Below are 23606 nucleotides of genomic sequence, written 5' to 3'. Positions count from 1 at the left end.
CTATTTTAGATACTTCTATCAAAAGATATGTCAGTTTTGTTTAGCATATCCAATTTCTTACAGCAAGCTATCTATTCTTTACAAGTTTGTTTCTTGAAGATTTAAAGGCTTCAATTTCTTTTGAAGACATCCAGATTATGTATATGGTAGAGCTTTTCTTTATGTCTTCATTTTAACAAATAGCTCTTAATCACTTGATTTCCTTATTATCTTTTGTATAGCGGAAATTAAAGTAATACTCTATTTCATCCATCCTTCTTTGCCATTGTAAATTATTTTTGTGCGAAAAAACCTTTGGGCAGGGATGGATTGTAAGAAGTTGGAAAGACATTTTTTAGTGAGAAATTTATAAATAATACCTTGTCACACTGACATAGGTATAAAAGATATGAGATATGTAATATTTGATATATTTTTATCATAATACAATTATTGTCTCTCATCTCACGTGCTTGTACTCAGCTGTCATAGCTTCTCTATCTTATTTCCTATCTTTCTAGACTTTCTCTCTCCTCACCACTTATTCTCTCTCCTCTTTTCTCTCTCTTCTTTCTCTCACCTCTTAGTCCTCTCCCTGATACCACTTGTCATGAATATATGTGAAAGGATAAAGAAAGAGGAGAGAGAAGAATGTAAGAAAGAGAAGATGAGTGTAGATGAGAAAGAAAGTCTAGACGAGGAGAGCGAAAGACTAGAAATAGAGAGGGAATGATAGGAAAGAAGAAGAGGGATGGCTAGTAGCCCATGAAAGGACAGGAAGAAGCTTGAGAGGTGAATAACAAGGTTGTATTATTGTGAAAAAATATTTAATGTTGTACATATGTCATTTGCCATTTTTATATGCCCCTATTCACTGACTTATCTTCTATCCCTATTCAAATGATGGCAATATACATGAAGAATCACAACGGCCAAGAGATCCTATATTGATGTGGTACATATGTTTGAAGTGAATGGATCACATGATTCAAATGAATTCGAGTAACTTTCTCATAGGATTGCATGAATGAGGGCATCATTCAATTAAACCAAACAATTGATGATAAGTTTGGACAAATGATCAATCACTTTGACAAGTTTCATCACCATAATCAATTTTTGGACACTAAATTTGATCAAATTATCTCCATTCTCAACAACTTGGATAATAAGAAGCAAAGCAATCCACCTTTCAATGATAATTTGGCATCAATTCCAAATGACAACGTGAAGTTAAGGGCAGCCCATTAGTTTATACATTCAACCTATGAACAAGGTAATCCATCAAGAGTTAAGGAAACATTTTAGTCTTCTAACTCTTGGAATAGGGAAAGACCAAACTTTGACTCTTCAAAGGAACATGGATAGCTTGAAAAAGCTCAGCATGTTGAAAAGAAGAAGACATTCATGGACATGGCTCTTTTATAAGTAGCTTTATCCACAAAACTCACAAATTCCTAATGCATGGAATAGACAAGGTCAATACATTCATGAAGATTCAAGAAGAGATAACAAAGTTCAGCATGATGATGATCTTGAGGAAATGATTTCACCTATTTAGTCCCCTCATAATCATCAACCACGTGGAACGAACTCACTTGGTTATTATTCTTTTGGCAACAATAAGAATGTCAACAATCCTTTAACAATAACCATAGATAGCTAATATTGGATAATCTCTCTCCAAGGTAAAAATTAAGTAGTTTACACAACAACAACGGCCATCATTACTATTATGATAGAGAGTATAAAGAGAAAATCAGCATACCACAATTCAAAAGGGACAATCCCTCAACAATAGAGCTTGAAGAATGGATTAATAAATTAGAAATATATTTTACCCTCTATCCACGCCATGATGCGACAAAGATTTGCCATGCAACTTCATACTTAGAGGGATATGCACATACATGGTGGAGATACATTATGAAAATCAGGCAAGATTTTCATACACGGGAGGACTCTAAATTAGCCATGATATAGGTTTTTGTATCTCCAATGGAAAAAGAAAGATAGGAAAGGAAGTGGCGTAATCTTAGACAGCGAGGCTCTACGATTGGGGAGTATTCTAGCCGGTTCCTAAACCTTTTCGTGTATATTGAGGACATTTATGATTCAACAAAGTTGAATATGTATATTTTTGGATTAGATCCAACTCTTTCAGTAGAGGTGGGGGCAGTAAAACGTGCGAATGTATATCCAGCTATACAATATGTTGAACACTATAGCCAAAAATATAGAATAGAAGTGAGCTCTTTTCAACCCAAGATAGGAGCCACTTATCATTTAAATAAGCCAAGGCAATAATTTATGCAAGGAGAGACTTATAGACATGAGAACATGACTTCAAACACTTTCAACAAGATTCCTACATACCCTACAACATATATTTCCAAACAAGGGAACAACTTTAAGTATAATATTGATTCAAAAGGGGATTTCAAGATAGCTGAAAGTGAAGTAAAACAATCATGCAATATCATTAGCAATAAGCCCTTCTCTAATGATAAGTTGAAAGGACTATGTTTCAAATGTGGAGAAAAATGGTCTCTTAATCATAAACAAAGTGCAAAGCTGTAGTAGGAGCTCACGCTCAACCGCCAAGACCCACGGACCGCTTATTGCTTTAAGTGTTTCAAGTGAGCTCTAATGGCTATCTCTCACTTAGCCGACGCGCCGTCGATCCTATGAGTGTAGTGATCTTACCTTGATGCTGATACGAGTTGCCTCCTCTCTTGCACACCCCGGTAGCTCCACGATCCTAGATGCGAGCTCAAGCATCCTCAAGCATCCTCAAGCCTCCTCCATCTCCAAGCTCCATCCTCCATAGCTGCGCGTGTGAGAAAAGAGGAGAAGAGAAGAAAAGAAGAGGAGATGGTGAAGAGCTTCACCCTCTTGATCCCTCACTCTCACACACTCACTCCCTCACACTCACATTTCCTCTCTCAAGAGCATACACAAGCAAGAAGATGAGGAGAAGAGAAGAAGAAGAGAGCTCTTGTTAGCCACACACCAAAGAATGAGCTTCCATTCATTTTTTGAACTTTATATACAAGCCCTAAAATCCCATGGGCACCCATCCATTTTTTACATGACCGGTCATTGTGGCAAGGTCCTTTTTTCATTTCCCTCTTCTAGCCTTATGCCTCTAGCCTACACCCGTCTAATATTTTACAATTGGCACAGGAGGGAGCCGGCGCTCTTTTACAAGAGTTTTCTAAGTTTTTTGAGGCGCCTTTCATTTAAAATTGCACTTTTTCCCCCGCCTTAGCTTTGGATGTCGCTTGCATGTCCTTGCTCATTTTCCTTTTCTTTTTTTTGCTTTTTCCTTCCTTTTTTCGCCATCTCGACTTGGGGTTAACATTACCCCCCTCTTAGACGGGTGCCAGTCCCATGGTACTTCTGTGTTGTTGTAGGTTGGCAGGCAATTGGCCAAGTGGTGTAAAGGTGAGGGCCACTTGGAGACTCAGGTGCTTGTGGAAGCTGTGAAATGATTTTTGTTGGAGAAGCCAAATGGATATTGCGTGGTTGACGGGGGCCTCTGAAGTTGGTGGTTTGTTGCTTTTTATGATGCTTGAAAGGAGAAGGCGCAGTGTTGTTCCTAAGGGGAGTGCTTACCTCATTGTGTTAGTGCATTGTGCTCATGCTAGTGGAATGGGGAGGTGGGTCTAACCGCAGGCAAGCATGGGTGATGTCCCACACTTGAGAACTCCGTTTGTGCCAAGAGAGGTGCGGTGTAAGTGGCTTAGGGTGACAGGTCTAACCATAGGCGAGTGTTACCTTTCTAGGTATGTCCTGCCCTTGATGTGCCCTAAGCATGAAGTGGGGGAGCAAAAGGGCTAGGGGATTAGGAGTGGAGCTGATCGACTGAAACCATTGGACACGCCTAACTTGAGAATCCCTAGGTGCAGTGATCGTGCTTTATGTGGTGGTAAGTGCTTCTGCAAGTGGGCTATGTTGTCTAGTCAGTGGAGAGTGTTTTTCGTGCTTTTCCTTTTATGTTGTTCTTTTCTTCGCATTTTCTTTTCTTTTCTTTTCTTTTCTTTTTTGAAGTTACAGTAGTGAAATGACAGCCATGGCCTAATTCTCTTCATCTGAATGAGAAGGGGAAGGGGGTCGGATGGATTTGCTAAAAGATTCATGCGGACGTGGAGAGAGGTGGTGGAGAGGAAAGGGTGATTGCATCTAGTAAACTGGCTGTCATTCATGTCTTCTAAGAGGGCTAGGTAAAAAGAGGGGAGGAGACTAGCCATCATCATTAGACGAGCCATGGCACAGCTATCAATGGCATTAGGGTTGAAGAAGAGGGGAGGTAGGCCGCGCTCTTGTGGAGTCGGGTCCTGCTTAAGTAATAGCTTAAGTAATCTAAGGTAGTTACATGTAGTTACAAAAGCTGGATCAGAGCATGAAGAGAAATCTGCGAGGAAGCGTGTCATAGAGTCATCTAGGCTTTCTGAGTTAAAGAGGAGGGCATGTTCGAAGGATACTACATTGGAGTTATAGATAATGGGAAAGTCGTAACGCCCGTGGAGGGTGACATAAAAATCCACACCTACACTTCGAGGGTATGTTATGTATGTGGGGTTGTTCCTCTCGAAGGGCAGCATGTTACAAAACACCATCCAGGCGAGCATACTAATGTGGCATACTCGCCTCCTCCACAGGGGTTGGCTTTTATAGCCCTATACTGTATGTGGAACTTTAAAAACTTTGTTTTGCCAGTAGTCAGCCTCTTCAGTTCCCCAAGAGGTGGGGTCCTCTCTCTCTTTTAGCCACTTTTTCCCTAGTTGGCCACCACCAATCGCGATCACCTCCTCTATCACCTTAAGCGGCAAGACCCTCCGCAGGCTGTTGGGCAGGAGAAAGCTAAAGGTGAATGGATCTTTTTTTTTTCTTGTCTCTTCCAAACCACTAGCTCTATGTGGAATCCAGTTGGGATGTCATCAGGGCAAGGTGGGAGGAGTGCGGACGGCTGCACGGCTGGTTTGGCCCTTAACTGTTTCCTAGCTTCTTCGACTAACTTCCTGCGTCTCTCTTTAAGTGCGGCTTGTCTCTCCATAGATGGGTTCTCCTGTTGCTCTTGAGACTGCAGTGACGGGGGTTGTGGGATCACATCCCCTCTAAATCTACCCATGTCGAATTCGAGTTCTGCTTCCTCCCCCTGCCGGTCTCCTTGTGCTCCCTCTTCAAATCCTATGGCATCTATTTCTTAGAGGGTTAGGCCAGCCAGCAGTAGGTATTTCCTTGCTCTTCCAAGCTCAATCTAACCTCCGCAGGTTGGGGTGGCATCTGCAGTCCTGCATGTAGGGCTCTACGTGCAATGTTAAGCTTCTTTTGTGCCACCTCCAACGATTCTCCCTCCTCTGGGCGGGTGGTGTCCATGATTGTATTGAGGAAGGCCTTTTGTTGGGCACCGAAGGCCACCTGCGCGGCTTCTGCCTTGTTCTATGCGATGATCTTCTCTTTTTCCACCAGAGCAAGGTGCCGTACTAGTGTCTTCACCCTTTTTTCATTCTGCGCGGCCCACTCCTCTGCTCTCTTGTTCATCTCTTCTAGGCTCTCTCCTTGCCTTAGAGCCAGGGTCGTGAGCCACTTTGTTCTTGGTCTTTCCGTTCTTTGACCAGTTTTTCTTGTTCTTCTTTTTTGGAGTTCAGCTGATCGGTCACGGACTCGATCTCATTCTGCTGCTGCTTCATGTTCTGTTCTCTTTCCTCGTCCCTAGCATTGAGCTCAGCTAAGCGCTTCAACTTTGGCGGTTTTTGCAATGAGCTCCTCATACTACATGATTAGGAGCTTGTGTTCTCTCTGCATTTTCACAAGTTCCTGTGTTTCATTGTCTAGTAGCTGTCTCCACTGCTTTTCCCTATCGTTCTTAGCCTTTACTTCTTGCTTGAGATCCGAGATCTCCCTTTGCTGCATGGCCATCATTCTAGTTTTGTTGAGTTGGAAGGCAGCTACTGACTCCTTTTCAGCCGCCAACTCAGCCACATCTATCTTTCGTTCCTTCTTAGCTTTCTCCAATTGGGAGAGTAGCTCGACGATGTACTCGTAGTTCGCTGATGGCGTCCTCATTGTGTGGATTGGTGGTGTCGAGGCTTCCACTTGCCGTTTAGGGTCTTGCCTTGATACTGCATCAGTGGTTGGCCTCTTTTGCCCTGTGGCCGTAGTTTCTGTGCTTTGTCCCTGGGCCATTTCTTTGTTGATGAAGTATTGCATCCATGCCACGAAATTCGAAACATCACCACTAGTCGGGATGATGGGGGTGATGGTGGTTGGTTCGGTGGGAGGTAACATGAGAGGAGGAATCGGGTGAATTAGGGCTTTGTCCTTGCCCTCAATGACAGCAGGCGGCACGATTTCCGGCACTTGTGTGCTAAAACCAGGCCCTTCTTCTATTTGCGGGCTCAGATTCCCCAATTCATCTGCCCTGCTTTATTGTTCGATAGACCGACGTATAGCCTCAGCCAGGTCTTCTTCTTCCTTTCTTCTTAGTTCCTCTTCTTCCTCAACGGCTTTTCTTTGCCTTTTCGCTTCTGTTTTTCGGCGTTCTTTCTCATTTTTGTCTTTTTCTTCCTTTTTCTTCTTTTTTCTCCTCAGCCTCCTGTTTTGACGCCTTCTTTGCCTTCTGTAATTCCTCCTTTTCCTTTTCTTCTTCCTGCTTTTTCTTCTTCTCCCTCTTCTTGGCCTCCTTAAGGGATTCTTTTTTGGCCCTTTCCAAGTCCTCTTTCTCCTTCTTGTGGCCTTCGTCATCCTTTTTCTTCCTTTGGGCTGTTTTCTTCTTGGGTTTCTTAGTCGTCTTCTTGCTTTTCTGTTCTTCCCTTTCTTCCTCGGTCTCGATTCTGTTGGTGGACCCTTCTTTGTCTTGGTGAGGGGGCGACCTATCCGGTGTTTCTCCTTCTCCTTCTTCTACATTCTGTCTCCTTTGCTACCTCCTGGATGAGCGCAGTCAAAATGCTTCCGTAGCCGATAAATGAGGCCTTGGACGAGGCCTTCTTCCTTTCTGTGGCCTTGGAAGCTGGAGACTCTCTACCTACCGGCGTACTTCCCAAAGCCAGTGCTTTAGCTGCCTGGTCGATGGTTTTGTGGACATACCCATTCCAGTCGACTTCATCTTAGGTGTGGGCTTCTACATTCTCCAGCACAAGCACGCTGATTCAATGCATTAAGGCGTAGCACTGGGGATGGAGAAGAGCGTGTGTATAGCTTTGCCTGTAGCCTGGCTTCAGCATCAGGGATGTCGTGGATGCTGATACCGTCATTGGTTAACACCTCCTCTCTTTTCATTTTTAGCATGGTGTAGACATCCATTTTCTGTTTTTTCTCTATCTTCGGTTCCAATCCCAATGCCTTTTCCACCAAGGCTAGGTTCAAGTGCGCCTGTATCTATTTAGCATTTTCTCCCTTTCCCACCGTCATGGTGCCACACTCCTGGTCGGGGTCGTATGTCCTGAGAAACTCCATACACTTTGTGTGGTCAGGCTCTTGCGCAAATTTCTCCAGGTACTTGGTGAGGTTGCACTACTCGATGACTCTCTTGGCTACTTCCTCCTTCGACACTACTTCAATGTTCTAGATGGTTCGAAACTTCAGTTGATTGTAGGCACGGTTTTCTAGGGATATGCCATACTACGCTTTTTCCTTCTCCATAAACGGGAGTCGGTGGGCACGGTCTTGTTGCGACATTTTATGTTCCTATCATAAACCATAATTTTCATTAGTGCTTTTCACATAGTAATTTGTTGATTGCTGAAAAAGAAAAACTCTATGCTTTTTGAATGAATTCATTAAGAACCAATGTAGATTTTCTTTTTCAGACTTTGACTTTTTGCCCTTTACTTCAAAGTTCCCATGCCCTTTTTTCTACCCTCCGTTTTTTATAATATATGTTTATGTATTTCACTAATTTTGATTTGATTGGCATGATTTGATTCACCTTACCCCCTCCCTTTCCAGCTTGACAAGAATCCTTCCTAGGATTTAGGGTTAGAAGGGCAAGGACGTTCCGCATGGTGATGTAGGAGTTACTTGTGAAGGAGCCAATCATAGAACTGGGGATTGTATTCTAAGTGAGCTTCGCGGTCCAGATCAAAGGGTCGAATCTCCACTTCGTGATGTATGTGAGAACATTTGTTAGGAAGTCATCAGAGTTGACATGGCTAGCAATGTGTAACTCTTCCTCAGTCAACAAGCGGTCGAGGTAGGGGTGTCCTTTGATGTGTTCTTCCATGGGTCGACCCCGAAGAGTGGTTAACACTCTATATGAGGTTGGTGCAACATATGTGGAGTCGTATTCCGCTATTTTGATAGTGCGGCGCTGCTCAGTGTTGGTCATTATGTGGCACCCTTTAACTTCCCATTGCAGCCTAAGAGTGTACCAATGCCTCAAGAACCGGGAGTCAGTATCAACAAGCTTTGATAACGCTGTGATTTCTTGATTAGTGATAGCAGAAGTGGTTCACTGATCGTATGACTTGATGAGACGCTGTTTGATGGCTTGCTCCTCGGAGATTTCGCTATTGAGCAATTCTGCAGTGGAGCGAGAAGCCTTTGCGAATGCGAATTCAAAGGTCTCCCAGGAGCATGGCATCGTTTTAACTTCAGTTGCAAAGGGTTCCTCCAATAGTCCTCCTAAGTCCAAGCGGTCGTAGCTTAGTGCTAGCGACATGAAGGTGGTGTCTAGTCGTTTAATGCATTCCACTACGTCATCCCCGGTGTCCTTAGCGAGGTCCGTGGCCAACGCTAAAAAGGATTTGCATTCATAGGAGGGCGTAAGGCCGACGGGTGGTCGAGGTTTGCTAGAACTAGAGCCTGTGACAACGAAGAGTTGCGGTTGGGAGTGTTCTTGAGTCTGCGGTTGGGCTGCTTGGATTATGGATGGATTAAGAGCAGCCACGACGGATGGACTGCTGCATTCAGGTTGGATTTAGGGAGTCGGATTGACTTGGTCGGGTGATGAATCTTGTGACGGAGTCTGTTGTTTGGGCCGATAGGCTTGTGTGACTCTCTTGGGTTTAGGCGTGGATGAGTCAGATGGCTATGGTTTTGGAGAGCACTGCGGCTTATGGTTTGGAGGGTTTATGGAACTTGGGTTGATCAAGCTTGAGGGCGGCGTATGAGTAGTGCCTTTGGCCGTGTAGGCCTTAGGAATCCATAGCCAGGTGTTGCCCACGTAGTAGCCTTGCGCATGCAAGAGGGCTTTAGGGATCCATCTTTGCTTGATCATGTGGCGCTTTCTGTGACTGCGTCTTGGCCTCCTAGGTTTAGAGTTTTTGGTTTTATGAGGATAGGAGTGTCGACTCCTAGGCGGGGTTACGGCTGCTTAGGCTGCCATTGAAATCTAGGCTGTTAGGCCTTAGGTTTTGTTGTTGTGGCCTGTGATTCATGAAATCTGGGAGATGGCGACTACGCACTACCCCCCTCCTTGGACTTGGTTACGGATATTTCTACTGGTAGCATTGCGGACAGTGATGAGGTCGCGCAGTCCTTGTTGAAAGTTGTGAGAATGCGAACGTTACCTATTGCGAGGTGGATGCACTGCGACTTATAATCAACATTGCAGTGAGTCTGCTTTTTGAAAGTTCGCCCCAGAAGCGACTCCATGATTGTGTTTTTAGCATTTGGCAACACGTAAAAAATCATTGGGACAGTCTCAAACTCGATAGAAATGGCGGCTCTACACTTGCCGAGAAGTGCGTAGGAATGGGTCCCATATGGGCTTAATTTTGCATTACTGGGTTAAAGTGGTGGTTTGTCAAGTTAAGTCAAATGATCATGAGTTAAGACATTGAAGTCTGCTCCCTCGTCGATCAAAGCGTTGAAAGTGCATGTTTGTTTTGCAGTGACTGTGATATGGAGGTATGCGGGCTCTACGGCTTCCTCATTCTCATAATCAATCTCAATGATTGTGGCCACTCGTATCTTGACAGGCGGATCTAACATCAGGGGCTTGTGCAAAGGATGGATGGGAGGGTAGTACTTCTTGACACGACTACCATTGAAGAAGCCTATGCCCTCATTGTCTAAGGTCGCGAGCTCAACATTGCTTGTGTGGCTGATCGCACGAACTTTGAAAGGTCCAAGACCTCTAAATTTCATTTTCTGCTTATGTTCCTTGACTGAGTAGAGGAGCACTAAGTCGCCCTGTTCAAAGTCGTGGTGCTTGACATGCTTGTCAAACCAACTCTTGCGTCGGGCCTTCTCATATATAAGCGCATGGGTGGCTAGAAGACGAGTCTCTGAGAGGCGTTCGAGTTCAACCAGGTGTTGCGTCCATGCCTCCTCTTCCCATCATTCTTGAAGTGCTATTCTCAAGCTAGGAATGAATAATTCTAATGATAGAACCGCTTCAGTTCCATAGGTCAGCCTGAAGGGGGTTTGACTGATAGCCGTTTTATAAGCTGTGCGGTAAGCCCACAAAGCTACCATCAGCTTGTTGTCCCAGTTGCTGCGTGAGGCTGAGACCACCTTGGTCAGGACATTGACAAGAATCTTATTCGTGGATTCTGCCTGACCATTTGCCTTAGGGTAGTATGGTGAGGATTTGCGATGGATGATGAGAAAGATGGATAGGAGATGCGCTATCACTTCGTTGATGAAGTGCGTGCCTTGGTCATTGACCAGTTCGATGGGGCAGCCGAATTACGAGATTACTTGCTCCCATAAGAACTTGGCAGTCCTCCTAGCGTTGTTTTTTCATGTCGCTCTTGCCTTTGTTCATTTCGTGAGGTAGACCGTGGCCACAATGTTGTACTTGGCCTGTGAATACTGTGTTGCAGGACTGATGGGTCCTATGAAGTTAATTTTCCATTTTTCGAAGGGTTGTCGTGCAATAACTGGGGTCAACTCCATCTAATCCTTGCGAATCGGGACTTTTGTCCGTTAGCACTTGTCACAATGCTTAAGGAATCGCTCTGCATCGCAGAAAGGCATGGGCCACCACAGTTGAGATTGCAACACCTTCCGTGCTGTCGTATCTCTGTTAAAGTGCCCTCCAGTAATGCCGTTGTGTGCCTCTGAGAACACATCGTGCATCTCATGTTCGCATACGCATTTGCGTAGCAATCCGTCTTGCCCCAGCCTATAGAGTTGGCTTGCGATCAGCTGATAGGGCTGGATCTTAAGGATTAATCGTCTAAGTCAGGCTTTTTCTATCGGTCGATCAGACAGTCCGTATTTAAGCACTTGGACTATGTCATCCGCCCAATATGGTGTTAGATTAGCCTTGAATAAATCTCTCTCGCTGGACAGGTTAAATAGATGAGTATCGGGTAATTCGTCAACAATGCCTTATCCAGCGGCTTCTCCCGTGGGAATGCATGACATATGGTCAGCCATGTAGTGCTGTTTTCCTTTTCGTACAACCACGGAGAAGTCGAATTCCAAGAGCAGGAGCCACCGAGCTATGCATCCTGTAGCGCAAGGTTTGTTTACTAGATAGAGCAGGGCTTGATGGTCCACAAAAAAGGTAAAAGGTGTGGCCAATAGATAGTGCCGGAATTTCTTTACAGCAAACACCATGGCTAATCCTTCTCTTTCTGTCATCGAGTAGTTCATTTTCATCTCAATGAGTTGTCTGCTAGCAAAGCTCACTGGATAGTCTAAGTTGTGTTCGCCAGGTTGGTACAACACTGCCTCCACAGCAAACTTAGAAGCATCGATATGCACGTGGAAAGTAATGGTCCAATCTGGGGCTCGTAGAATTGGTGCTGTGGTAAGAGCCTTTTTCAACTCTTCATATGCTCGTTGGCATGTCTTGGTCCATTCGAAGACGATCAGTAGCTTGTACAAAGGTTTGGTGATCAATGCATAGTTCAATACAAACCACCGATAGTACATTTTTCAACTCTTCATATGCCCGTTGGCATGTCTCGGTCCATTCGAAGACGATCAGCAGCTTGTACAAAGGTTTGGTGATCAATGCATAGTTCAATACAAACCACCGATAGTACCCCGTATGGCCTAGGAAGCATTGAACTCCCTTGTAGTTGATTGGGGATGAAAGGTCAACAATAACCCTGACTTTCAAGAAGTCAGTGCCAATGCCGTTCTTCGACACCACGTGTCCTAAGATGCATCCATGCTTTACCCAAAACTGGCACTTTAAGGGGTTCAACGAGAGACAATATAAGCGACACCGCTTAAAGACTGCGCGGAGTTTGTCTAAGTGTTCAATCCAGGTCGAGTGGACACAGAGGTCGTCGACAAAGACTTCCAACTCCTTACGAAACATGTCTTTAAAGATGGTGCACATGAGGCGTTGGAAGGTGGCAGGGGCATTAATCAATCCAAAGGGCATGACTATGTAAGCAAAGACACCCCACTTCAGTGGCGAATGCAGTCTTGTGCTTGTCCGCAGGATGCATTTGCACCTGGTTATACCCTGAGAAGCCGTCCAAAAAACTATAGGCTTCTTTGCTTGCCACTCTCTCAAGCATGTGCTCGGTGTACGGCAATGGATAGTTGTCTCTCTTAGTAGCAGCGTTCACCTTCTTGTAATTGACGCACACTCCGATTTTTCCATCATTCTTCATCACAATGACTATGGGTGATACCCAATATGTGTGTTCAATTTCGTAAATGAATTCCGCTCTTATCAGCTTATCAATCTCCTCTTTGACAGCATGAGCGTATTTTGGATTCATAGGGTACGATCACTGCTTGACCGGCATTTTGTCTAGCATCATGGGTATGTTGTGAGTCACGACACTTGGATCTACCCCCTTAAGCTCTTCTAAGGACCAAGCGAGCACGCCTATGTACTCTTACAAGAGAGTGACAAGACTCGTTTCTTTTTCCTCAGTTAAGTCATCGGCAATGAAGACTGGTCGGGGTGTTTCCCCTTCTTGGGCTAGGTTCACCTCCTTGACCTTGGCTGGTCCCTCGATTGGTTCGCTCGTTTGCCCTTGACGCTTGGCACCTAACAAAACTACTACCCTATCCTCTTTTTTGAATTTCGTAAATCGTTTAGGGAGGTCCTGTAGTTTTCGTTGTTTTTCCGTTCGTGTATCCTTGGGTTGTTTTGCCTTTTTTTACCTTAATCGTCTGTGCCTCAGGTGGATGGGTAGGTTCTCCTTGGTGCATCTGGCCATGGGCGGCCTACGGATTTCTGGATCACTATCCGAACTAACCTCCGACTCAGAGTCGAACTCCCCATCCTCGCTAGAAGAGGTGGTCTCCCTTGGTGGGCACAGTTCGGACGATGACTCTATCCTAAGCACTGATGTCGTTTCTGGCTAGGCTAGGCCTACTTGCTCAAGGTCTGGCTCCTACATGTTTCAACCAGGCACGATCACATTCCATGCGCATGACTCCTCACTCTATCTTGAAGATACTCTTTTTCTACAGCTTAGAGTCTATTCATATTTACTCTAGTTTTTGTCCTTCAGTGTCGTATTCCATGGTATCTACCTCACCCTCACTTTTGTCACTGAAGGATTGACAGTCTTCGTATTCGTCGTTAGAATCCTCTTCATTAGACTGCTCATCGTCTCCTAGGGCTTGGTATATCTCTTGTCATTGGTCACGAACTAGAGCCCAGTTATACCTGAGGTTTAAGTCATGCACTCTGGTCCATTGTCACTTGGATTCATCTAAGAGATCTTGGAGTGGTTTGAAGTTTGCAGCTGGATTGCCAACTAGCTTGTCCGTTAAGTATTTCAGTATCTCTTGGAGTTCCCTTTTGTTGGTTGGGACTTGGAAGTTGACATGCTAAGGTTTTCCATGAAAGGTTTCTGCCATCATATAGATTGGTACGGAGGGTGTGTCGTTAGACTTGTTGACTGTTTTGATGGCTTGCTCATACGCCTCATGATCTGAGAACGGCAGGTTGATTGTAGCAAGGACGTGCATCCAATCCCGGGCATGGGATATACTTGGTCAAGGGTCTATAGGACTTCTTAACTTGGGTGTTACCCTTGAGCATAGCAGAGATGGCATCTAAGTCGACTAGTGAGATCTTCCAAGTGTCCATCTCTATTCTTAGGCATCCGTTCTATTGCCAAGGAAGATCAAGCCGTTACCTCAATCTTTGATGACTCTAGCGTTGCGCATCCACGGTCAGCCTAATAGGATATCTTAGTCCACTTCCTTCATGACTATAAAGTCCACGGAGAATTGGACACCTGCGATCTTCACTAGCCAATTCTTAAGCACCCCGAATGACTTGACTCTCATACCGTTTGCTAATGTGACATTAAACCTAGAAGTTTCGACACGCGGGTTTTCCCAAGTCTGAAGCACCGCGTGGCTAAGCATACTAACCCCAACTCCCGTGTCCTCAATTCCCTTTCTTGTTGTATCGCCTAGGGCTAGAACCGGTAAGACTGCATGCATCTTGGAACCTTCCCAGAAGGCATTGACGTGTAAGGATTTAGGCATAGAGTGTAGCGTCAAACTCGGTATTTGCGTCTCTACATCATGGTCATAAGGATCTGCCGTGACCTGCTCTCGTGACCCTTCAACCCATTGCTTAAGATCTTGCCATAGGGTGGGATACTGCCTAAGCAGATCTCCCAAGCTAAGGGTTACAGGGATAGTCACCAACGTTCTCTATGATGGGCTCAACGTCTTTTAGATGCTCTTGAGTCTCCTTCATCCATTCCTTCACTTTTTCTATGGTCTCTAACTGTCGCTTCAGATGGAGGTATTCCCCTACCTTAGCACTTTCCTTTTTGGCCGTCTTAGGGGCTGAAGTCTCTGCCTCTGCGTCAGAGACCTTCTTTCTAGCAAGCAGAGTTGTAGCACTCTCCGTTTTTAGTGTGATTTTAGGTTCCGACCTCTTCTTCTTCCGCCTGCGATTTTTCTTTTCTATCGAAGTTGCGTCAAGGTTGCTAGGTCTTGGCAGTGATATGCCGGCGTGCTTTGTTTGGGCATGGGTCAGGACTCATAATGGGATAGGTGTAGCCTTCCCATCGAGGTTCTCGACACCAAACAGCTCCAATGGGACAGATGGTACGTTGACTGAACTAGAAGACGGCTTTCGCTTTGGCCAATCGATGAAGAGATGAGTGATTCCGCACTCAGTACATCTTTGGTCAGCCTTGTCTTTGTTTTGCTGCTCCCTTTCAGGGCAGCGTGACGAGACATGACTTGGGTGACCACAAGTCCAACAGGTGATTGGATCCTGCATTTGCCCTCCTAGGCCTCTACCTCATCTTCTTCCTAACGCTATCACCGGCACGGGGCGATAATCCATGAGGACAGCATTGCCCTCATCATCATGGGAGACGTAAGGACATATGTAAGTTTCTTCCTCATTTGGTTCTTCCACGTAGTGGACTGGAGCATTGCTTGGTGGATGGATCATATAAGGACCATGTGGTCTAGGTATGCCAGTAGGGTTTATGTCTATCCTAGGAACAGCTGGCTTAATGTCGTTAGGTGCAGGAAGGGCCAATGGGACTCCCCTTCCGAAAAATGGTTGTGGCATGTTCGCTAGGTAAGGTTGGCCGTAGGGTTGCGAGTACGGAAGTCTTCTTGGTAATTTACAATGCACGACGTCATGACTGAACCTATCATAGTTGGCACAAGGTCTTGGCCTAGGGTCTTGACACTTGGCTGGCAAGTGGTTTCCACCACAGTACACGCATTGGACGTGTGGGCGCGTTGATCGTCTCAACATGACTTGCAACTTGGCTAACTTTATCTTTACATCAGCCAAGTCTTGGTTCATCTTGGTGACCTTCCCCTTATCTTGGGATGATGGAACTGATCGCTCACTAGAGGTTGACGCTCTCTCTAAGCTTCGCGAGTTGGTCTCTTCTAGGTTCGAGCTCCTGGAGCTCCGCTCTTTCAGCTAATCATTGACTTTAATGGCTTACTCAAACACTCTAGCTAGCACGTCTCGCTGCAAGCTCGAATTGCCTGCCAAAGTCTTATATAACTCATCGTCTCGAATTCCGCTGATGAATACAATCGAAACTGCGCTTTCAGTCAGTCGCTCGCCCATAGGGATTCTCTTGAAGAGACTCCTCACATGGTTACGTAGTCGCGAATGTCCTCCTCTTTCTGCTTGACGTTCATCAAGCGTACTAGCAGATTATCGGAGTATCCAGGCTCGGCAAATCTCTTAATGAAGAGATCCTTGAGGTCACTGAAGTTGGCTCGTTCTGCGGCATCTAGGCTTGTATACCAAGTCCTTCCCTTGTCACCTAAGCAGAGCCCGAACGCTTTAGAGCATTGAGTCAGGTCGTTGAGGCCGTTGGCTTCGCAGACTTGCTCGAACTGCTCTACAAAGTTGTATGGATCGTCGTGGGGTTGGTATTTGTCGAGTAGCTTGGTATCAATAGGGATTTTAGACTGGCTCTTTGAGTCTTGGTTCACTTCTAATCCTGCAAGCAACGATGTCGCTAGTGCCGCGGCACTTTGCTATGCTACCGTGTTATCTAGCAGTCGCTTCATGAGAAGCTCGCTCAACGCCAAGTCTCCTTCTAGGGCTCTCTCGTGATCTGTTGAGTTTCTACCTGCTAAGTTCAACACTTGCTGTACCTCACGCAACTCCGTGCTTTGCCTTTGGCTCCTAGCCTGCTGGTCCCTATTGTATTCGAGTATGCTTTGCAAAGCCTTGTGGGCTAGTTTTTTCTCTTCCTCTAGGTCTGCGATGATAGTATCTGTCATCTTGCCGTGGTGCTTGTACCGGGCGTGTGCATCGTAGGTGCTGACCAGCTCTGCTGAATAGCCTCCGGAAAGACGTTCAAGTCGAGTTTCTCATTAGACCTATAGTCTGAGCCTCCTTTTGCCATAGTCGTGTTGTCGTGCTCCACCAAGCTGTCGATCAGGTTGAGTAGATTTGCCAAATCCACGTCCTTGACGCCACTTGCTTGGTCCTACTTTACGCATTAATGGTTTGTCTGCATCTTGGATCCTCTCCTACTGGTGGGTTCCTTGAATGGTTTATCTAAGTGAGTTTCTAAGTGAGTTCCTTCAGTTATTGAATACAATCCTCAATTTATGGTCACTCAGTGTGCGTGTCGCTTCTCATGCACTTGTGCTCAATCAAGATTTCGATTTCCTTAAGTGGATTCAAGTGCGAAAATTCAAGGTGAGTGCAGCAACCAATCTTGAAGCGTCTTATGCACTCTCGCTTTGTTTCGAGCATGATAGGCTTGTTGGTCAATTTTCTAGCCGCCTTGATAGGGTTCAGGGTTTTTCTAATATGTTGCCTCGTTTGTTTTTGGCCGATCATGTTTTAACTGCTTAGCGCTTTGCGTCTAGGTCTCTGGGTCTCACTGCTATCTACTTCAAGCTGCTAAGCGGCTGCTCCCTACGATTTCGTCTATTCCGTGTGCCAGAATTAAGTTCTGAGTGTCAGAAGGACTTTCGGCAATTTACGCTACTGAGCTCTAGCCAGGTCATGTCAAATTTTTGAGAATTTGATAAAAATTTACACTTGGCCCAGCTGGTCCAAATTGCAGGTTCGAGTGGGTCACTCGGACGGACCGAGGGCCGAATTCGTGACTCGAACAGGGTAGAATCGGACGAGGTCAATTCAGACGAGGTCACTCGGACGGGCCGAGGGCCAAATATGACACGTGGCCGAAGGCCGAATCCTATGGCTCGCACGGGCCGAGGGCCCCGAATTAGTCGATGGTCCGAATGGTCGACTCGGATGGGCCGAGTAGGTGTGGGCCGAGGGCCGATTAGGATTTCGAGCCGAGTGGGCCGAACGAAAGAGGGCCAAGGGCCAATTCTAGAATTCGGCTCAGAAGCGATTACTCGGACAGGCCGAATGCGGCGCGACGACGACAACGAGAGGTCGATTTTGCTCGATTCTTGCGATTTAATTAATCATAGCAAGCATAAACCTCCAAATTCTATCTAGGGGGATAGGGCAAGGGATTCATATACCTGAATAGAGCGGTAGGCTCGTCGATGGTGTGATCGGATCGAATCGTGCGATGGCTCTCTCTCTCTCTCACTAAAATGGTCACAAATGAGCTCTCCCTTGGCCTCTTGGCTCTTATACCCCTTCCCGGGTATGGTGTTGATGCCCCCAATCACTCACTTGCCGATCTTAGGCATCAAAGCGAGCTTTTTACCATTTTTTACACAATTGTTACCCTGTTTTACCCTATTTTGTAACAGTAAACCCTACCCTTCTCCGATGCAATTTCCTAATCCTAACCTACGCTAAATGCAACAAGAATCGAAAGTAAAAAACTGAAATAATTTCTCCATGTTTTCCAATCATCAAACAAACAAAATATCCCAAAATACTTACTTGTTTTGAAGATAAAAAACACCCAAACTTCCTACCTATCTCAAGCTCCGTTTCGGGGATGAATTCCTTACTTCGATGCTCGATATGAGGCTCGCAAGTGCTCAAGCTTGAATCCATTGGTCCCGGCAACGGAACCAAAATGTAGTGGGAGCTCACGCTCAACCGCCAAGACCCACGGACCGCTTACTGCTTCAAGCGTTCAAGTGAGCTCTATTGGTTATCTCTCACCTAGCCGACGTGCCGTCGATCCTATGAGTGTAGTGAGCTTAGCTTGATGCCGATACAAGTTGCCTCCTCTCTCTCACTCCCCGGTAGCTCCACGATCCTAGATGCGAGCTCAAGCATCCTCAAGCCTCCTCCATCTCCAAGCTCCATCCTCCATAGCCGTGCGTGCGAGAAAAGAGAAGAGAAGAGAAGAAGAGGAGAGGAGATGGTGAAGAGCTTCACCCTCTTGATCCCTCACTCTCACACACACTCCCTCGCACTCTCACACTCCCTCTCTCAAGAGCACACACAAGCAAGAAGATGAGAAGAGAAGAAGAAGAGAGCTCTTGTTAGCCACACACCAAAGAATGAGCTTCCATTCATTTTTTGAAATTTATATACAAGCCTTAAAATCCCATGGGCACCCATCCCTTTTTTACACGACCGGCCATTGTGGCAAGGTCCTTTTTCCATTTTCCTCTTCTAGCCTTATGTCTCTAGCCTACACCCGTCTAATATTTTACAATTAGCACAGGAGGGAGCTTGGCACTCTTTTACAAGAGTTTTTCAAGTTTTTTAAGACGCCTTTCATTTAAAATTGTGCTTTTTTCCCCGGCTTAGCTTTGGAGGTCGCCTGCGTGTCCTTGCTCTTTTTCCATGTTTTTTTCTGCTTTTTCCTTTCTTTTTCCACCATCTCGACTTGGGGTTAACAAAAGCTAACAATGCAAAGTTTAATGTGGTGATCATAGAAGATTCAGACAAAGATGAACCCCATAAGGAGGGTTAAATACTAGATGAGGCAGCTCTTACTTGTGAAGAGGTGCATGACCATGATGATCAGTTTGTACAACAGGATTTAAAGCCAGTCAAAAACATATTTCCATTCGATCCAGGTGGATTATCGATGGATAATTCATCAAGAGAATAACCACCACTCCTGGGGAGTCCACCTTATAGAACATGTAAGATACCACGTGAGTTCAAAGAAAAGGGTATTTTATTTAATAAAATTTACAATATTTTATTTACAAAAGAAAATTTCAAATTATAATTTGAAAAAAAACTCATTAAGTTTAGTAAAGTAAAAGGGGTCATTTTATGGCCTTATAGCATGTAAAGAAATTATATTTTTCTAATATCATTTGAATGCACATTCTATAGATTATTCTTTATATGTAGCTTCCATCGATAACAGATAATATGCGTGAAGTAGAGGGTATGGAGCAAAAGTACGACGGCCATTACTGGACAAGGCTTGTGTTAACATTGATGGCATTTCCTCATACTATTTGCTAAATCAAATGCATCAAAGAACTAGAGTATCCGAATAGAAATTGTGTTGATCGATGAATTTCTGGCTCACCAAGACCTGTGGCATGGACAGATATAAGACTCTTCATTTACTCCACTATCATTAAAATGATTGTGGATAGCATGACCTAGTTTCTAGTACCCTATTATGAGTAGATCGTACTAATTAAGTCCAATTACATGCTATACATGAAAACTTAATGCCAACATACTGGTTATCAAAGTGTTAGCTAATGGTCTCAGAAGCCTTGGATGCTTCTATTGAAAGAACCCCCCCATCCTACTCTCAAAGTGCGAGTGTGTAGTGTATTATGTGATGTCAACAAGTACAATGTCAAGACTACTCATCCATCAAGGCACACATAACCATGAGGTGCAAAGAGGCATGTGCAGAGTCAATATCAAAGAGGTGTGAAAGACCGTAGAGAAAATGGTAATAGACTTTAGCGCAAGTGGACCTCGACACTTGCAAATCATTGTGGCCAGAAGACTAGTGACAAGTGCTCTAGTTCATGAGCAAGTTGTTCCCATGTCTAACACACAACTCTCGACAATGCTCAAAGAACTTTAACCACTCAATTCAGAAGAATAGATAACATATTATTCCATTCACAATGCATCCCAAAAATATCATTAAAAACCCATGCATATGAAGATCAATATTTCATGCATGTAGGTTTAAACACATGGTCTATGTAGCACGCGTTAAGAGCAATCGGGGGATGGAATCTTGTCTTCTAAAGTTAAAGCAACATTGTGCATACATTTTTTTTTCATAGTAGCCTATTTCTTGGACAAGCCATTAACAATGATAGCATGTACTAAAAATTCAAAATGTTAACAACTTGGCCAGCCTCAGGGGTTGACTTAGTGAATTGTATATGCAAAGGAATGGCACTGGGGACTTATACAATAGTTGCATATGCTTCGACCACGTGCATCGCATTAATGATTAGACCACCATGGCAATACATGCATATGACCCAAGGTATTTTTTCTTACAGATTCTGTCAGCACAACATGAACTTAACAAACATAGTTCTCCTTAGTCTTCAATTCTTGCCTTGTGTTTCTATAGTGTACAAGAGTTGATGACTTTGGCAATATATAAGATGAAAGAAGTGAATATAGATGCACATGCACTCTTTTAGACAAAGATGAATGAAGTGTGTCCACAGAAGCATTGATTTTTGAGGATTTATGGTAGATGAGGTAGCTGCCAATTAGAGGGCCATCTGTACAATATTTAATGGTGGTCCAAACTACATAATGCAAGGAAGGACAGAACTGGCTTATTTCATTGGAAACAAAGCCTCCAAATACATACATCATAGTATGTGCACAAGAGTTTCCAAGACGAGCATAATAGTTTATGCTACATGTGGAGGTGTGTAGCCACATTGATGATGCAATAGTGCAATATCAATTCATTCGAGCTTGGTGGCCCTTAGGGAAGGTTATGAATTGCAATATTCTAGCAATAGATTGTTGACTTAGCATATCAAATATCCACATTGGATGCAACACTTTGCTAGGGTAAGACTAATTCGTAATAGTAGGATGTGATGTGCGGTGCAATTCTTTTCTCATCCTCCATACCCTCTTGTGCTGGTATTTGTCCTGGTGGTGAAGGACATTGCTTACATACCAACTACAAATCTAGCAGAGCCAATGCATGCGAGATGGTTAGCAAAGAAGAGATTCAAAGGATCTATAAGCTTGTACAATGGATGTGTCAGTGATTATAAGAAGGATTCCAGCTTACAGTTGTGCGTAATGCAAGACTAGATGATATCTGCTTGAACACCTACCTTCATTATGCAAAAAGCCAATTGGATCAACATTCAAGGCCCCATCTTTAAAGAAGAGAGTCACATTGCACAAAGATTTCAGCTCAATCTTTTGAAGTCTTTCAGTAACCCTCCTCGAAAACTTCCTTAATCAAGGGGCATGTACAAGATACATAAATAGAACCACCAATGCTCATGCTTGTACTTTTTCATGTAATCACTACTTTTGTCCAAGTAACACGAGTAAATAAGCTTAACATTTTTGCATTACATTGTGGAAAATGTGATGAAACTAGAACTTTGGTAGAAAGGAAACCAAATCTTATTGGGCTCGTTGACAAATTCCTTGGACTTTCAATTGACCTGTCTCCAAAAGCATGGTCTGTGCATACTTATAATACTTCATCATGTTAGAGGCTATACACATTATTATGGGCCAACACAATCTCATGGAAACACTCATAAATATTATACAGCAATTTTGTGAGGATAAACTTAAAAGGTTTTATGATGAGCTTATGAATACATTTGTTGTTTGTTTACGGTTGGGACAGCTACAGATGGGCCATTTCAACTCATATTAGAGAAAGCAAGTTGTTCTGAGTTTATTATATCCTGCCAATGTTCCCATTGTATTTGTAATTTACATAAGGTCACACGAAGATTATAGGTGAAACTAATGATTATAGTAACAGTGCCACTGTTCCATTTGCGAGCTTTCCTGAAACCCCCACAACCTGCCAATGTTCCCATTGTATTTGTAATTTACATAAGGTCACTTTACACAAGGTCACACAAAGATTATAGGTGAAACTAATGATTATAGTAACAGTGCCACTGTTCCATTTGCGAGCTTTCCTGAAACCCCCACAACACACACGTGCACGAGCACACAGCCTACGATGCATATCAGTTTGAACATGTATGAATTCTAATTACAAAATGGACCATAAACTTCCGGCTCATCAGCTAATAATACAAAATGGTTGCGAGCTTTCCTGAAACCCCCACAACACACACGTGCACGAGCACACAGCCTACGATGCATATCAGTTTGAACATGTATGAATTCTAATTACAAAATGGACCATAAACTTCCGGCTCATCAGCTAATAATACAAAATGGACCATAAACTTCCAGCACATCAGCTAATAACAAAAACAAGACAAGGCACAGCCAAAAAGACACAAGCATGCTCCATTTCAAGTTGAATATAATGACTCCCTTGGCATACATACTTCCCAAGAAATAAAACTTTAACTGGAACTACCATTTTGGTATACCCCTCACAATTAGAGCATTGCAATCATGATAATAGAAATTTCCATCTGGATACACAACAGTAGTTATTAAGATCATATCCCACTTCAAATAAGGAATGTCCATGCGAATTCTCATTGCTTTACATTTGGCACACAAAAATCATGAACTTAACAAGTATGAGAAAGGAACAGTCCAAAAGAGAAGCAAGCTTCACTTTCAAACGAATCTAATAACTTAAGATTAGCCTCGAACCATAGGGACACAAATAATGCAGGAACCAAGAAACTTAAAAACACACACACACACACAGATGCTATCATTAATATTAAAAACGCTGAAATCTGCAAATGCAAGTAAATACAAATCAACCACCAAAATCAATTAATGACTCATACTAGAGAGTACTTGCAATGCAAAGCAAAACAGGTAGGAGAGAGCTGTTAGAAGTATAGAATGAATAAATTCTAATTTGTAGACCATTTTACAAAAAATGACAGCACTTGCGATTAGCAAGCCAGTCAAGTTTCCTGACAGTATACCACCTTCCAGAATGCAATAGCTTGCAATGGAAGGCTTTACGTGACTAAACAGATAAGGCTGGGCCTGGTTCTGATAGAACTATTCACACCAGTTCCTACCAAATGCCATTCAAAATCCAGCTCAATTGGTTTAATATGATGACACACTTAACAAAGAGATAACTTTTACCAGGTTGAATCCATAATTGGGGCTATAGAAGGCCTCTACCGGGTTCCTTACAACCTGTCAAGCTATCTTGACTCTCTCTGCCAAATTCTTGATCTCTTTCAAAACAAATACGACATCCTCACTGCTGCGTTGG

This window comes from Lygodium microphyllum, chromosome 21 (assembly GCF_053477565.2).
Source record: "Lygodium microphyllum isolate KBCC chromosome 21, Lygodium_microphyllum_v1.1.10, whole genome shotgun sequence".
Taxonomy (NCBI): Eukaryota; Viridiplantae; Streptophyta; class Polypodiopsida; order Schizaeales; family Lygodiaceae; genus Lygodium; species Lygodium microphyllum.
Note: the sequence above shows the minus strand (reverse complement) of the source record.